Raw genomic sequence first — 18396 nt, 5'->3', positions numbered from 1 at the left:
AAAGGTGGGAAAAGAGGTAATGTAAGAAAGGGAGATCAGGAGGTTACTTGCAATAATGTTTCTTCAAGTCAAGATGCAAGTACCAACTTTAAGGATCAAAAACTTGTACAAATTTGGTGACCCAAATTGATACAAAATATCTAATTACTTTCTTTTGTGTTATTGAAATTTTTCATAATCTTGTATTATCGTGAACTTTGGTTAACTCTATGTATATATAGGTAAACAAGTTACTAAAGATGACACGAGACAATGCAAGAAAGGAAGACATTGAGATTGCTTGCCTTAACACTTCTTCAAGCCAAGAATCAGGTATTACCAGCTTTCTTATGTTGATAATGAGTCATTTTTTGAAATGGTTATACTAACTAATGATATTTGATCACTTATCAATAGGAGTGATACGCATACCATCATATGATGATATCTATCGGCCATCCATGTTGAAATTTAGAGAAGAGGGTAGACAAACATTTATTACTTTGCAACATATTGGAGATTTAAGGGATAAAACAATCAAGACACATATGTTGCTTAACTAGTTTTTAGTTCTATGCTCCTTTAAAATTATTTTCATTTTTCTTTTGGTTGCTAGAAATAGATGTTGATGTTTTAATTTGTTTAATCTATTTTGATCATTAGATGTATGTTATTGATCCTTACTTAGAAATGATGACATTCTCTATATAATTTTCTAGTTAAAAATTTATTGTGCAATTTCTTGTTTGATTTTAGCATGTCTAAGAGGAAGGGCAAAGTAGATAAAGTGATAAGGAAAAAAGAGAATTTCCACGGAATTCCCTAGTTGAAAGTACATATAAGTAGGGAATGTAAAAAATAGGAAAAATGAGAGATTTCCTAGTGAGAGTACCTGGGGAATCACCTCTAGAAAAATTTTCCTATATATGAAATATTTCTTATATAGGAATTATTCCCTACATAGAAAATTTTGTATTTTCCTATGTAAGAAATATTTCCTACATAGGAAATGTCTTATGTGATTCCCTACTTGTTCTCACTAGGAAATGTCCCATTTTCCCTAGTTTTTACTTTCCCCACTTATAAGTATTTTCAACTAGGGAATTCCATGGGGAATTCTCTTTTTTGCCTATATGGGGATCGATTGAAAGTTCCTTGTGTGTAGTTTAGAAGTTCATTTCTCCTAACCAATAATTAGCATAAGGTAGCATTGGGAAATTTGTAGTAATGGGAACACGGGGACGTAAGAGGTCGTACTTTTATCATCATCTGCTATGCTTGCTTGCTAAGTTGAACCATATGAATGTTGTTGTCGCTCCTCAGCTCCCTCATGTGCAATTTAGTCTATAACTTCTTCTCTCCTATCTGTTATGTCTAGGTCAACTTACAAGTACCATCTTCTACATCTGCTACTTGAACATTTTAGAGCAGCGGCTCCGCAACTGCTTGATCCAGAAGGTCCTCCGTTATCACATGTAGTTGAATCGTTTTGTTGTAGCTCTCCGTCATGGAGATCTGCAGCTTGATCTATTCTATTACATGTTGACTGGGAAGGTACTCCATTACCAGTCGAACCATTAATTCGTTGCGGCTTTGCAATACTTCCTTTGTCTGCGACTAGTTCCTTCCCGATTATTGCTGCCACTGTCTGACTGAACTGTCCCATTACTGTTTATACTCAACCGTGGATCCACATTGTCTGCTGGACCAGTAATTATATGCTGTCTATGGAGATAACCAGTTCGATGACGCTGTAGACAGTGAGGCCAACGGGGGATATCGACTAAAACTACATCCTCGTCTGCGTGGTGTAGACAGTGAGGCCAATGGGGGATATCAGCAGCCACGATATTTCCATCTGCATTGTTTTGAAACACTACATTTTTACCCTTGTCAAGGCTGATCCAGACCTTCCTTTTTGACATCATTATCTTTATTGTCCAGATAGATATGGTGATTTATTAAATCATTACCATTAAGGCACATTGTATGGAATTACAAAATTTTGAGCTTATCCAACTGGGTGTTGGACCATTGCGATCTTCTCCAAACATACTTGAACCACTTGGGGCTGGTTTAAAATCATTCAGGCCAGTAGCTGTTGGAGTGCACGCCCAATCACTCCACACTCCACATACACACACTTATGTCTTGTGTCCACTGCTCGACGGTTTTCCATACCTGCATAAAGGGGAACCGAGACACATCAATCTTCTCAAGCAGAAATATAAGAACCATACCTAATGCTCAATACAGAATCTTGTGTTTATCCATCTAGATGTTGCAACCATTGCGATCTTCTGCATTTACACCATTCGAGGCTTGTCCAAGATCATTAAGGCTAGTAGCTGCCCCATAGTTTTCAATATCTGCAAAAAGGGGAATAGAAACACCAGCAATCTTGTTAAGCTGTAGAACTGAAAGAATCATACCGATTAAAGCATCTAGCACTCAATATGTACTGGAATGGAATGAATTCAGCCCGTTCGCTTCAAGATTGCTGCTCAAAATAGAAGGAATTAAGCCGATTAACATGCTTAAATGTACTTTGACTTACCACCTTCTTCTGCATCTTCTCCATGAGATGCACCTCCATTATGTATTTTGTGAATCTATATATATATATATATATGTATATGTGTGTGTGTGTGTGTGTGTGTGTGTGTGTGTGTGTGTGTGTGTGTGTGTGTGTGTGTGTGTGTGTGTGTGTGTGTGTGTGTGTGTGTGTGTGTGTGTGTGTGTGTGTGTGTGTGTGTGTGTGTGTGTGTGTGTGTGTGTGTGTGTGTGTGTGTGTATATGTATGTATGTATGTATGTCTGTGTGTGTGTGTGTGTGTGTGTATATATATATATATATATATATATATATATATATATATATATATATATATATATATATATATATATATATATATGTATGTATGTATGTGTGTATGTATGTGTCTGTATATATGTATGTATGTATGTATGTGTGTGTGTGTGTGTGTGTGTATATATGTATGTATGTATGTATGTATGTATGTATGTGTGTGTGTGTGTGTGTATATAACGTTCACTCAGCTGGAATATAGACGCTCATCAATGGAATAACGAACGAGGACGATCATCATGAAGCATGGCAATATCAGCTTTCTGGAACCATGTTCAACATGAAATTTAAAACCTCAACATTCTCGTGCGAAGGTTGTCATCTACCATGACAAACCCAGATGTAAACAGCCCTGCTGCAGATTCTCTGGACTAGCATTCCCAGATCTTGCAGACAATCTTGGGAGATGTTCACTTTCACCCAGGTTGTCGTTTACCATGACAAACCCAGATGTAATCAGCCCTGCTGCAGATTCTCTGGACTAGCATTCCCAGATCTGCAAATTGTCGTCTACCATGACAAACCCAGATGTAATCAGCCCTACTGCAGATTCTCTGGACTAGCATTCCCAGATCTTGCAGACAATCTTGGGAGATGTTCGGTGAAAGATGACAAACCCAGATGTAATCAGCCCTGCTGCAGATTCTCTGGACTAGCATTCCCAGATCTTGCAGACAATCTTGGGAGATGTTCACTTTCACCCAGGTTGTCATCTACCATGACAAAACCAGATGTAATCAGCCCTGCTGCAGATTCTCTGGACTAGCATTCCCAGATCTTGCAGACAATCTTGGGAGATGTTCACTTTCACCCAAATATACCGCCACCACTACTGAATCAGAAGATGAGATGGCATCAACCCAATGTTGAGCAAGAAAATTTGCAATATCAGCAAATAAGTAACATCTTGACATTGGGCCTCAACCCCCTTCACCACACAAATCAGTACCATCGAAGTTGTCCCTGTGTGACAGAGTATCAACTTCCACAAATCTTGACGTTGGGCCTCCTACTCACGAAGTCTCTAGGATCATGTCACAACCCCCTTCACCACACAAATCAGTACCATTGAAGTTGTCCCTGTGTGACAGAGTATCAACTTCCACAAATCTACTTGCAAGTTGCTGCTGAAAGGGACCATCACCTCCGATAGGATTTGACCTGGTTTCCTCACCAGATCCAGTGAAGCCAATAGAAGAAGTATCCTGACCTGATGAATGTTGGAAAAAGAGCCTATTCATAGACAGGATTTGACCTGGTTAAGAACACCGCTATCCAGAACAGCCTTTACACCAGCTTCAATTCCACATGCAAAAACTCCCAATAGCAGTAGCAGACTGTACCAACAATGGTGTCTTTGTGTCGCTGGCCAGTATCTCCACCACTCGAGGTACAGCCCCTAGCTTGATGTACGAAAGTTTCTTGGTCTTGTTGCCAATAATCTGGTTCTTGACATCCCGAAGAGCCTTGAGTCTGGCAGTCGTGTCAAGCGAGCTAAGATTCTCCACGAGGTCCTCCAGTTTGCTCCATCCTATGGAAGCCGCCATCTCCACTCACGAAGGAAAGGCCCTGTAGAGCTGGCTATCACAGGCGGAAGAGGACAGAGGCCTTTTCTCAGCTCTGTACATAAGAAGAAGGGTGATCGTCGAATGCAAAGCTAGCTAGACTCTCAAACAATAAGATTTACCAAACACATATGCTAGTGTTGAGTTTGCCCACAAGATAGGAATCCAATAGATTGAAGTATCATACCAAGTCAAATTGATTTAGCTTACCACTACATGCAAATAGGATATCAAAACCCTCAATTTACATTCTTCATTTTCAATGTTTTAGCAAGTTTTTTAGATAGGCGGATGAAAAATACATATCCATCAAGCTCAAACTTCAACCAATCTAACCTTTTATTGGGCTTGCTACAACCAAAGTAGCAAGAGGTGCAGCTAATGTAAGAGCACCAAAGTAGCAATAGATGTACCTTCTATGGATTTCCTTCATAAGAATACATACCTTGTGGTGGCAGTCCAGGGTTTGATATGCTTCACCTCCTCCAAGCACATTGTTGGCATTGCCCGTGTCTAGAAGAGCTCCTACCATGACCACTCTTACTCCATAGGCAAAAGCTGCTAGATAGAACAAGCCTCTCAGTAGTGAGGTTTCAAGTGGGCATAGGATTCATCTAAAAGATTAGACAAAGATTCACAAGAAATAAGCCTTGATTTGCTCAAATACTAGCTAAACATTGATACTCTTAGAAATGATGATGTTGATGAAAACTGTCCTACAAGCAAGCCATATTTCACAAGAAGTTAGATTGGTCCTAGCTATTGAATATCCAAGGTGAAAAGTACTAATCCATAGATGGTCTCAAGAGAAGTCAAGAATCCACTCCTTCAAATCCAATATGCCCAATGATTCTTATTAATTCATTAAGCTCCAAGAAGTCGATACAAAAGGGATCATTTTTTACTTTACTTCTACAGATTCTGTGCATCATGGAATTTAGCGTGAAGTCTACTAAATACATCTCCTACTTCTTCCACATGTCACCATGAGCTTGTAGTCCTTATCTTACCCATTGCTGCTAGTGATGTTTGCACTGATAACTGTACTCCCAAACATGTCTATCCACATGCTTTTTGATAGGGCCTATGATAGGGGGTGCTTCAAAGGAGAAAGGCATGCACTATGTTCTTAATTGCTGTCCTAGAAAAATTTTTGATAGTGATTGTGCATCAAAATTAAGATTTCTGTTGGTGAAAATTCGTACCTGGGCAATGTAGGGATCAATAATTTCAAATGATATGTTGTTGCTCCCTCAGCGATAACCTGTTTGAATAGTTAAAATTAGCACCATGTAAAGTTGCAGCTTGCAATCCTTCACATGATGGCTGCAAATTTTGGAGTTAGTATACTGATAGCATTATAAAGAAACCAAATTCATTGTTTATACACTCATAAATACAAAGCTTTTAGTTGGTTACACCTTAACACCACCTAATACTACAAAATAAAAAAAAAGCCTAGCAAACATGTAGCCAACACCACCTAATACTACAAAATCACAGAAAAGCCTAGCCAACAAAGCCAACAAACATGTAGCCTCTAATGAAATCCATTCCATGGTGCTTGATGTTGCTAGTCCTTGAAATATTAGCACACATTTTGAACATTGAGAGTGAGAAAACCTGACCACCAACGTACTCTCGGCTAGTGTTGTCCCTTTTAAGAGATGATAATGTAATATAGATTTACCTTTAGATCACAACTACTAGCTGCTGCAGCAACTAGTCCAGCTCCAGTTGATCTCACATTGTGATGTTGATGCTGATGATGGTAGGACAATGATGCAAGGTTATTCATGATACTTGGATTCTGCATGTGTTGCCCTACTATTGATGTAGCTAGCAAAGCTCCCTAATGTAAATAATTAACAGATAAACTATTTGTCACATCTTGCATAGAGCTCTAGTTTGAATTGATCTGGTTTTGACAGGCCAGTCTGTGATCACTAGGAGCACTAATATTCATCAATGGATTCAGAGGATTATGCATCTTGATTTGATGTTGATCAAGCACTAGAGGCCAATTTAATGGTACTTACACATCTTGATATTCTTGTTTGACTACAGGGTTGATCGTACTTAAAACATGCATGACAACCACCAATGTCAGGTCTTGTAATATTGTGCTTGTAAGAAAATGCAAGATGATGATGTAATATAGATGTACCTTCAAATCACAACAAGTTGCTGTAGCAGCTAGTCCAGCTCCAGCTGATCTCACATTGTGATGTTGATGCTGATGATGGTAGGACAATGATGCAGGGTTATTCATGATGCATGGTTGAGAAGATAGGTTGGCTCCAGAGGCCTTCAGAACCAGCGGCTCCAACCAAACCTGCATTCAGGCTGCTGTTTACTGACTCCAAATCCATCACTTTTGCTGAGTTATCAACTTGAAGATGTCTAGCAGCAGAAGATACCCAATTGAAGTTATCCTGCAAATTCTGTAGATCATCATCACCAATCATGCCTCTTGATTCACCCATGTTGTTGAGCTGCAGCACATGCTTGACCAGTGTTGCATGGGCTTGATCCGCTAAGTAGCATGGATGTGCATGGTCAATTTAAGGACATGTTAATCATACCACCTGACCCTGCAATATCAGCTTGATTCACTTAATTCATGATATGGCCGGACTTATCAGATGGATCAGAATCCTGTCAGAGTGCAGCGGTGCGGAAGCGTAGGACTGAGAGAGAGAGAACGCAGAGAGAGAAGGGAGAGAAAGAGACAGTGGACGATGAAGATCTGCTGTATAAAGAATGCTGAATACAAAGATATACACGGGCGCAGTGCGCTGGACTGCGTGTCTCCACCTCGACGATGCGACCTGCTGTCCACCTCGAAGTCTGCTGCAGTCTGCACTGTCTGCTGTCTGAAACCTGTGAACAGAGACAGAAAACTGCGCGGCACCGATCTGTAATCTGCGACAGAGAAGAGTGTCCAGACTGCTGGAAATGTCGACTATAAATAGTCGAAAAACTGCCACGAACTGGGGCGCCAGAAATAGGGCGCAGCCTGGAATAAGTCGGCTGCATTAAATGCAGCCGACTGGGCTGCAGATAGTCGGACTGCCACGTGGCAGTCCGACTGCACAGTCCGACTGTACAGCTGCTGGTCCGACTGTGCAAGCTATGATCACTGATCTCTAACACCCCCTCTCAGAGCCTGGACAGGGCAGAAGCCTGAGGGATCTGGAATGTTGCCGAAGTAGAGTCTGAGGAAGCGCCTTCGTAAACAAATCCGCAAGATTGTCCTCCGTCTTGCAATACTCCACAGTGATGGTCTCATCCAGAAGCTTTTCTCGGATGAAGTGGTACTGAATCTCAATGTGCTTCGTCCGGGCATGAAAAACAGGGTTCCTTGCCAAGGCAATGCAACTTTCATTGTCACATCGCAGCAATGTAGGACGTGTCTGGGGGCACCCAAGCTCCTCCAACAATCTCCGAAGCCACACAACCTCGCATGTGGTGGAAGACGCGGCCCGATACTCCGCCTCAGTAGACGAAAGGGCTACCGTGGGCTGCTTCTTGCTACTCCATGAAATAACACCTGCACCCAAAGTAAAGCAGTAACCTGTAGTAGACCGCCTGTGGTCCATATCACCGGCCCAATCCGAGTCGCTCCAACTTGCAAGTACAAGATCTGACCCATCTATCCCTGCGGGGTAATGAATCCCTAAATCAGACGTCCCCCTCAGATACCGAAGTATCCTTTGAGCAGCCTGCCAATGCACCGTCTTAGGTTCACTCATGAACCCTGCCAAGAGGCCAACAGCAAAACATAGATCAACCCTCGTGTTGAGAAGCCAAATCAAAGACCCAATCAACTGTCGATAGCGGGGCGCATCCGCCAAAGGAGAAGCTGAATGGGAAGTGGCCTTCCAGTTCGGATCCATAGGAGTAGAGAGGGCCCGACAGTCATCCATCTCAAAGGACACCAAGAGCTCCTGTACATATCTCTGTTGGGAGAGAAAGATCCCCCTCTGAGACTGATAAATCTCATGGCCTAAAAAGAAATGGAGTAGACCCAAATCCGTCATCTCGAATGTCCGATGTAAAGCTGACTTTGTCTCCTGGACCTGCTGTGCAGCATCACCTGTGACAATCAAATCATCAACATATAATACAAACAACACACAACCACCCTCGGAAGTGTGAACATACAGCTGCGGATCGGCCTTGGACCGCCGATATCCCAACTGAGACTGGAGGAACGAATCAATCTTCTCGTTCCAAGCTCGCGAGGCCTGCTTGAGGCCATACAAGGCCTTCTTCAACCTGTAGACTTTCCCATATGAAGAACCAAAGCCTGGAGGCTGCTCAACGTAGATCTCCTCCTTCAAATCACCATTCAGGAAGGCCGACTTCACATCCAACTGATAAACATGCCATCGCCTATGGCCAGCCAAAGCAAGAACAGCTCTAATGGTTGCCATACGAGCTGTGGGGGCAAAGGTGTCATGACAGTCAATCCCTGGGCGCTGTGCAAAACCCTTAGCAACAAGGCGAGCCTTGTGCTTATCCAAAGTACCATCACTGAGATATTTGGTCTTGAAGACCCACTTGACTCCAATCACCTTCTTCTTCGAGGGGCGTGGCACGAGTGACCAAGTGCCATTCCTCTCAATAGCCTCAAACTCAGCTTCCATAGCTTTCTTCCATGGGGCGGACTGTAAAGCCTCCTTCACGGAGGTGGGCTCTCGATCCTGCATTACACGGGACATCAAACAATAGTTGGAGCAAACAAGCTCCGAAGAATGCGTCTGGTGCCTCCGTGACCGCCGCGGACCATCCTGCGGTCCCCACTCCTTAGGAACCCCCTCGATCCCTGAATCACGGAGTGTGTCACGGGCCCAGCGAGGAGGAGGCCGAACCTCCCCTCGTCGTTCTCCATCAGCAGAAGACTCTAGAATATCCACCGGTGGTAACTCCTCAGAAGGGTCCGGTGGAACAGTAGACTCTGTGTCAGAACCAAAATCATAATCAAAAGGCACGGGCTCCAGTGGAACTGTAGAAGGAGCCCAACTCTCCCCTGGATCTCCAAGAACGGGATGCTCCTCACCCGTTAAAGTAGCCGGAACCTCCACAAACCGCACATCACGGCTAGTATATACATCCCACTTGACGGGATCATACAGTCGGTAGCCTTGGGACTGGGAGCTGTAGCCAACAAATACCTGTTTTCGAGAAGCTGCTTCAAATTTATCACGGTGAGCCTTGGGAATGTGAACACAGGCATCACACCCAAAGACCCGAAAGTAAGAAACATCTGGCTTCGTCCCAAAATAACCCTCAAATGGAGTCATCCCTTCCACGGCCGAAGTGGGGGATCGGTTAAGGATGTGGACTGCAGTAGCCACAGCCTCGGCCCACAGAACCTGAGGGGTCTGTCGGTGCTCCATCATGGTGCGCGCCATCTCGATCACACTGCGGTTCTTCCGTTCAAGAATACCATTTTCTTGAGGAGTATTGGTATTGGCAAACTCCTGGTGAATTCCTCTATCTGCACAAAATCGAGCAAATTCATTAGACACAAATTCACCTCCCTTGTCGGATCGCAAGGTCTTCAACTTCCGGCCTGATCGGTTCTCCTCAAAGAGAAGCCAATCCTTGAAGTGTGAGAAAGCTTTTGACTTTAGTGCCAAAAAATAGGCCCAGGTCATCCTGCTATAATCATCCACGATCAGCATGAAGTACGAGCTCCCACACAGGGACTCATTCCTCATAGGGCCGCATAGATCCGTAGATACTAGCTCCATCGGTGAAGTAGACCGCCGCGAAGCTGTGTGGGGAATGGCATCCCTATGCTGCTTCCCCCGTATGCAGGAGACACATGGCTGCTGGCTCACCACTATATCCGGCAACCCTCGAACAAGCTGTCCACGTGACGCCTTCCGAAGATAGTCATAGTTCAGGTGACCAAACCTAGCATGCCATAACTCTGACTGTGACTGTGAGGTAAGAAGAAGAGTAGAGAGGGCGGTGGAAGACTTCAGTTTGTAAATGCCGTTCTCCTCATATGCAGATGATAGAACCTTCCTCGATTCACGATCAAGGACTCGCACTGTAGTACTATCAAACTCCACCAGAAGACCAAGGGAGCAAATCTTATGAACTGAGAGGAGATGGTACCCCAGTCCTGGTACATGCAAAACCTCTGAGGTATGGGTACCACCTCGTCCATCCGGAATAAGCTGCATCTTACCCCGACCTGCAACAGAAACTGAAGAGCTGTCGCCAATGAGAATCAGCCCACGCGAGGGTCGCAACTGGGCAATACCATCTGAGGAAGGAGTCATGTGCCGTGAGGCACCACTATCAACAATCCACTCTCGAGCCTGGGGGGCCGTCATCGCAGCATCAGAAGCATTCGGTGAAGCGTCCTCAATGACAGCTAGATGAAGAAATGCAGTTGATGAGGGTGCAGCCACGGCTCCAGAATCCTTGGTTTCCTTCTTCTTAGTGTCCGTCGTGTCTTTGTCAGGGCAATCCTTCTTCCAATGCCCAGTTTTTCCACAAATATGGCATGTGGAGTCTTTGTCCTTGTCCTTCTCCTTGTCCTTCTTGGACTTGTTATCCCCCTTCTTCTTCTTTTGGTCCTTCCCCTTCTTCTGAGAGGCTTGACCTGTCAGCGCCTCCGACTTGGAAGCATTCTGTCCCTTTAACTGTTCCTCTTGGTCCAAGACCATAGGAACCAACTCTTCCCACCGAAGAGTAGACTCTCGCCCAGAAGCAACGAGGGCAGAGTAAAATGTACCGAATCGTGGCGGCAACTGGGACAGTAGTGTGATCGCCATGTCTTCGGAGGAGAACGGCTTCCCCGCATTCTGAACCTGCATCTGTAGCTGCCTTAGCTTGTTAATGTGCTCCCGTAGCGAAGAAGACTTATTTACGGACAAAGTCCGCATCTGTACCTCCAAAGAAACCCTTTTCATTAAGGTCATCCGATTGTACATTTGATCAAGCTCCAGCCATATCTCATGAGCCACCGTCAAGTGCTCGATGTGAGCGATCACGGCTGTAGTGCATGATAGAAAGAGAAAGGATCGAATCCTGGCATTCAGTTTGTCCCAATGAGACTGAGCCTTGGCCAACTCCGCACGAGCTTCGGAAGAGAGTTTGGACTCATCTCTTACCGAGGGCAGGTCAATCTTCTCCTGTACCAACTCCGCCAAATCATAGGACTCTAGAATGGCCAACATCATGACGTGCCAAATGCGGTAGTTGTCGCCGTCGAGCTTCTGATCTGAAGGAAGAGCCGGTAAGACAGGCACCTTCCGGTCCATAATCGCCTGGAACTCCAAGTCAATCTCTGTAGATATCTTCACCTGCAATGCCTTCACAAACGTAAAAGCAGCCCCCTCTGATTGGGAAAACTCAGCCTGCTAAGGCTCTTCCGCGTCCTGAACCTTCTTCACCCGCCGGAGGCGATGAAAAAGCAAAACCTGCAGTTGTAGGCTGAAAACTCAAACTTCCTCCGCGACAAACAGCAGCAGTAAACAGCAGCAAATCCACCAGCTGTACTCCTTTCCTATGTGCCCACACTCGTTTCAGCCTTGTTCTAAGGCGCAGCCCTCCTGTCTGCCCTTAAACGCAAAAAATGCAAATTTGTGTTGCGATGGAAACTCCTCTTCAGGTTGATTCTGCGCTCAGACAGCCCTCAAACACTGCTCTGATACCATGTCAGAGTGCAGCGGTGCGGAAGCGTAGGACTGAGAGAGAGAGAACGCAGAGAGAGAAGGGAGAGAAAGAGACAGTGGACGATGAAGATCTGCTGTATAAAGAATGCTGAATACAAAGATATACACGGGCGCAGTGCGCTGGACTGCGTGTCTCCACCTCGACGATGTGACCTGCTGTCCACCTCGAAGTCTGCTGCAGTCTGCACTGTCTGCTGTCTGAAATCTGTGAATAGAGACAGAAAACTGCGCGGCACCGGTCTGTAATCTGCGACAGAGAAGAGTGTCCAGACTGCTGGAAATGTCAACTATAAATAGTCGAAAAACTGCCACGAACTAGGGCGCCAGAAATAGGGCGCAGCCTGGAATAAGTCGGCTGCATTAAATGCAGCCGACTGGGCTGCAGATAGTCGGACTGCCACGTGGCAGTCCGACTGCACAGTCCGACTATGCAGCTACTGGTCCGACTGTACAGGCTATGATCACTGATCTCTAACAAATCCTTTGTAGCCATGTTGGCCTTGATCTCGAGGAGGTTGTTGTTGTTCAGGATATCTTGACCGAATTCGCCATGATTATCGCCTGAAGTGACCGAATTCTTCATGATCTCTCTATTCCTGAAGCCCACAGTCACTTCTTCTAAGCAGCTCTAAAAAATCCTGACTGTTATAACAAGCTCTCTCCACAAGTAGCTACCAATATTCTGATTGCTAGCTACAACTCTAGACCTTTTCCAAGCATGCAAACATAGCTCACATGGCAAGTAACATGGGCCAAATGATTTTCAGAATCAAGGGCCTTGCTAAAAAAAACTGGCAACTATCAACAGAGCCACTATGATGGATATAGGTAAGTTAGCTACATGATTCTCTGTGCTGACATAAACTAGATCAATAAGACCTAGTAAAACCCTCTCTCGCACATAGTGATAATGCACCTCAATGTGCTTTGTTCTAGCATGATAGACTGGGTTATTTGCTAAGTGTATACTACTCATGTTGTCACAATAAATGACAACTGGCCCATCTGTAGACTGATGCATATCATAAAGTAGCTTATGTAACCAAGCTACCTCACATGCAACCATTGCTGCACCCCTGTACTCAGCCTCTGTGCTGGACGAGGCAACTGTAGGCTGTTTCTTGCTGCTCCAAGTGACTGCAGCACTCCCAAAAGAGAACACATATCCACTGGTAGATCGTCTATCAGAAATGCTACCAGCCCAATCAGCATCAGTGTACCCATGCAGCTGTATCTGAACCCCAGTCTCATAAAATAGTCCATACTGCAATGTGGACTTCACATACCTGAGTATGCGTCTAGCCACATCCAAATGCGATTTCCTTGGAGCCTGCATAAACTGACTTACCAATCCAACAGTATAGCTCAAATCTGGCCTGGTAATAGTCATATAAATCAAGCTTCCTATTATGCGTCTGTACATAGTAGGATCTTCCAGAAGCTCACCTGCATCTGCGCTCAGCTTCACATTCTGCTCCAAAGGAACTGAAATAGGCTTACAGCCTGTCATCCCATATTTGGACAGCATGTCCAATCCATACTGCCTCTGCAAGAGCTGTATCCCACTTGGTGATCTAATCACCTCAATGCCCAAGAAATAACGCAGCTCTCCCAAATCCTTCATCTCAAACTTCTGCTTCAATAGCATTTTCACATGAAGGATATCTTCATCACTGTCACCTGTCATAATCAAATCATCAACATAAATGACAAGTAGCATAATACCTTTCTCTGTTTTTCTCACATAAAGTGAGAAATCTGCCTTGGAAATCTGAAAGCCAATAGTGACAAGATACTGTCCTATCTTGTCAGACCATGCTCTAGGTGCTTGCTTCAAGCCATACAAAGCTTTCTTCAACCTGCAAACAAACTCAGGATGAACAGCATGCACATAACCTGGTGGCTGCTCCATATAGACCTCTTCTTGCAAATCACCATGCAAGAAGGCATTCTTTACATCCATCTGATGTAAAGACCATCCCTTTGATGTGGCCATAGCAATGACTGCTCTTACGGTTGTCATCCTTGCAACCGGACTGAATGTTTCTTCATAGTCAATGCCATATGTTTGTGCATACCCCTTGACTACTAATCTTGCCTTGTATCTGTTCACAGAACCATCTGCATTGTGCTTCACCTTATAAACCACTTACAGCCAATTGCATTCTTACCTTCAGGCAAAGGTACCAATTCCCATGTAGCATTTGCTTCCAAGGCATCCATTTCTTCATCCATGGCTTTCTCCCATTTTTCTTTTTCCATGGCTTGCTCAAAAGAAGTGGGTTCTGGTTCCTGTATCACTTTGACCATATATGCATAGTGAATGGCTGTAAATCCATCATATTTCAGCCTATCCACAGGATACCTAGCTCTGGTAGACCTGCGCAAGTAGGTTCACTCCCAGGTGCTCTCAAAACATCCCTGGTCTTCCTTACTCCAGGTGTAACAATAGAAGGAATACCCAACTCATCATCAATGCTCTGTTCTGAGCCACTGGATTCACCATCCCCATAAGAGTGACCTGCATTCACATCAAACATGGGCTGATCAACCTTCTCTTTTCCTTTTCATGATACCTGCATACCACTGTCTGCATTGCTTTGAGAAGATTCTCCTGATCTCAATCTGCCTGTCCATGGCGAAGAATGTGAACCACTGCTAGAGGACGCTCCAGGTCCACTAATATTTTGTGACTGCTGCTGTGAATTCTGTGCAGCATTACCATTTTGTGCATCTACATCATCAATCACATTTACTGGTTTATACCAGCTACTCATCTCATCAAAAACAACATCTCTGCTCACTGTAAACTTACGAGTAGAAGGGTTATAGCAATTATACCCTTTTTGCTGCAGAGAGTAACCAATAAAGATGCACTTCTCAGCTTTTGGATCCAACTTGGATCTCAACTCATCTGGCACATGTACATAGGCAATGCAACCAAAAAATTTTAAATGAGAAATATCTGGTTTCCTACCAGTATACCTCTCCTTTGGAGTCATTCCATGTATTGCTGCAGTGGGAGTCCTGTTCATTATGTAGACTGCTGTAGCAACTGCTTCAGCCCAATAAAAATCTGGCAAGTCTTTTTCATTGAGCATGGCACGAGATACCTCTCCAATATGCCTGTTTTTCCTTTCTGCAATTCCATTTTGTTGTGGGGTATAACTGCATGAATATTGCTGCTTTATGCCATGCTCCTACAGGAACCTTGCAAACTCATTTGAGAGGTACTCTCCCCCTCCATCTGACCTTAGGGATTTTATTTGCATGCCTGTTTCTTTTTCAACCATAGCTTTAAGAGTTTTGAAGTGCCCAAAAACTTCACTTTTCTTTTTCATAAAATACACCCAAACTTTTCTGCTATAGTCATCAATAAAAGTGACAAAATAATGACAGCCTCCAAGAGATGCAGCTTTAGTAGTCCACACATCAGAGTGGATTAATTCCAATGGCTTCTCACTCTCTTGAACATGTCTAGGAAATGGTTTCCTTGCCTGTTTTCCAAACTGACAGGCTTCACATACCTTATGCATTTCTGCAACCTTGAATTTAGGCAAACCTGCAACAATATTTTGGGCTTGCATTGATTTAAGTCGCTGTACATTAACATGACCAATGCGTTTATGCCAGATATCAATATCTACAACTACACCGGTCCCATGTGCAAACATTGCTGCACTCAATTCAGACATGTCTGTATCCAACGTAAACATTCTGCCCTTCTTCTTTCCTTTTGCTATCAAGCGACCTTTATTTTTCATATCCTCAACAAAGCATCCATGAGGATTAAATCTGACCTGCAAGCCCTGTTCAACCATTTGACCAACAGAAACCAGATTCTTGGTGATATTCGGGACATGAAATACATCGAACAGGTATTTCTTTTTCCCATCCTGCATAGACAAAGGAATTTTTCCAATCTGCACAATCGGATGTGCAGTATCATCACCAGTCTCCACAAATCCTGGTTTTTCCATTTTCCTTGCATCCTCCATCCATTCTGCATGACCTGTCATGTGGTTTGATGCACCTGAGTCAACATACCACACATCGTTGCTTTCTTCTGCACTTGTCACAGAATTGTTCATGTGCTGCACCATAAACAAATGCTCATTTCTGTCATCACCCTGTCTACTAGAAGATGCATAATTTCCTTGTTGCAGTTTTCCATTCATGATGTCATTCTGCTTTTTATAGCAGTCTTTAGCCATATGACCCATTTTACCACAGTAGTAGCATTCAACATTACTGTTTGTATTTTGGCCACTTTGCCATCCACCACGACCTCTTTGGCTCCCCCTGCCTCTAGAGTTACCACGTCCTCCTCCATAGGACTGGTTTTCTTGAGTTTGCTGCATATTCTGATTTCTACCACGGCCTCCAAATCGGCCTCCTCTACCTCTGCCTCTACCTCTTCCAGCATTTGAGTAGAAGGCAGTTTCTTTTGAAGTTCCTCCTGAAGAAGATGCACCACCATTTCTCTGCTCCTCAGAAATTAGAAGAGCAATCAATTCCTCAAAATCAGGAAATCTTTCACGAACTGAAATGGATGTCCGAAACTGTGCATAATTATTTCCTAGACCATTCAAGGTCACAGAAACTAAATCATCATCTTCCACTGGTGACCCAATGGAAGCAAGTGCATCTGCAATCTTCTTCACCTTCATGTGGTAGTCATTGATGCTCATATTTTCTCTTTGCACATTATGCAACTCTTGCTTGAGCTGCATTTTCCTGGCTTGAGTATTTGTGCTGTACATTTTTGACAAAGTATCCCATGCCTCCTTTGGCGTACTTGCATCCTGAATATGCACAATCATAGAGTCTGAAATACTGATAGACAGCCAGTACATAACTTTCCTGGCTCTCTCATGCCATGCTTTGAATGCCTGCATTTGCTGTTGATTGGGAACATCAGGAAGAACTAGTTCTTCTTCATTTCCTGCAACAAATTCCCAATATCCTTTTCCCATAAGGAAATTCGTCATTCTAAACTTCCATGCTTGGAAGTTGTTCTTGTCAAGCTTTTCAGTGACAATCTGTGAAAGAGAATCAGACGCCATTACAGAACACTGCAAAAAATTCTGTCACTGCAAAAAACACAACTTCACCCTCACAAGGGCAAATCTGCAAAACTGGAGAAAGTGGTATTTGACCACATAGTCACTTCCTAGTGACAATTTTGCATAAACAGGAACCAAGGATGATTCTATAACTCCCAATGTCTCTGCACATAAGCATACGATGCAATTTCTGTGGTAACTTTTCACTGACTTGTAGAACAGTGGTCGCACAGCATAAAACTGGGCCTTTTCCTGAGTGCGTGCAAAAAACTTCCGCCTCCAAAACAGGCCCCGAAATGGCCTCAAATCAAAAAAACAAGGTCGCCAAGGCCTAAAGCCCTTTCCCGCAGCATATACTGCCCTCTTGCTTCACCGCGAAGGGCGTCTCAACCTGAGACAATGCACTCCTGCACTTTCCGGCTGTGCTACTTGCAGAGATCTGCTCCCAAAACAGAAAATGAAAGCAACACTGCTCCTCTTACCAGACCACCGCGAGCTTGGCTTGCTTTCTTGAGCTCCTTACCACGAACAAGGCTCTGATACCATGTCAAGATTGTGGGAGAGAAGGAAGGAGTCTCACTTGTAGCTTTCTTGCTTGCACAATGGGGGAATACACAAAGGGTGGAGGCTGAAAACAGTTTTCCTCTTCTTAGTTGTGTAAGCCAAAAGAACTCTCTTACAAAGAAATAGAAGAACCCTATATATGGGTCTCAAACCAAACTCAACTAACTAAGGTGGCATACTAACTGAGCCACGAACTAGAGTAGATAAGGATAGCTATCATGTAGCTATTATTCATGGGCGGTGTACCAACCGCGTCTGCAACTGACAAGTCGGTGACATAAATACACAACGGTCACCCTGGCGTATCACGAGTGGAGCTCGATATCTCAACATTCATGGCCTATTTATAAATATCCTAATCTATGAATTTTTCTTGAACAAAACATAACCCTTTTCTATTCAATTTGTAAATAACCCCTTTATATTATAGCCTTCTAAATATAAAAAATGTATAAAAATGTTATTTTAAAAATACCTTATTTTGAACCCATGTGATGCACACATATATTCACGAGTAACTTACTCGAGGGATAAATAAGCCCATGACTATATTTAGATATGGCCTTGTGACTAAAACTAAAGAGGCTTGCATGTGTGTGTATCTATCATGTGCACATGTAAGCATGTACACTTGTGTTTCTGTGTGTATGT

The 18396-nt window shown here is 43.7% G+C and overlaps 1 long non-coding RNA gene across 1 annotated transcript in view; it reads left to right on the top strand.

The window, feature by feature from the left end:
* Positions 1-507, top strand: part of LOC148039221 (uncharacterized) — a 16864-nt gene extending 16357 nt beyond the window's left edge. Inside the window, exons 4-5 of the long non-coding RNA XR_015690376.1 lie at positions 222-312; positions 397-507. This is a non-coding gene — a long non-coding RNA (uncharacterized LOC148039221). The remainder of the gene's footprint in view (positions 1-221; positions 313-396) is intronic.
* Positions 508-18396: the final 17889 nt, after the last annotated feature.

The sequence above is a fragment of the Lygodium microphyllum genome, chromosome 3, assembly GCF_053477565.2.
Source record: "Lygodium microphyllum isolate KBCC chromosome 3, Lygodium_microphyllum_v1.1.10, whole genome shotgun sequence".
Taxonomy (NCBI): Eukaryota; Viridiplantae; Streptophyta; class Polypodiopsida; order Schizaeales; family Lygodiaceae; genus Lygodium; species Lygodium microphyllum.
The sequence above is the reverse complement of the archived record's forward strand: the minus strand, read 5'-3'. Positions and strand labels throughout refer to the sequence as shown.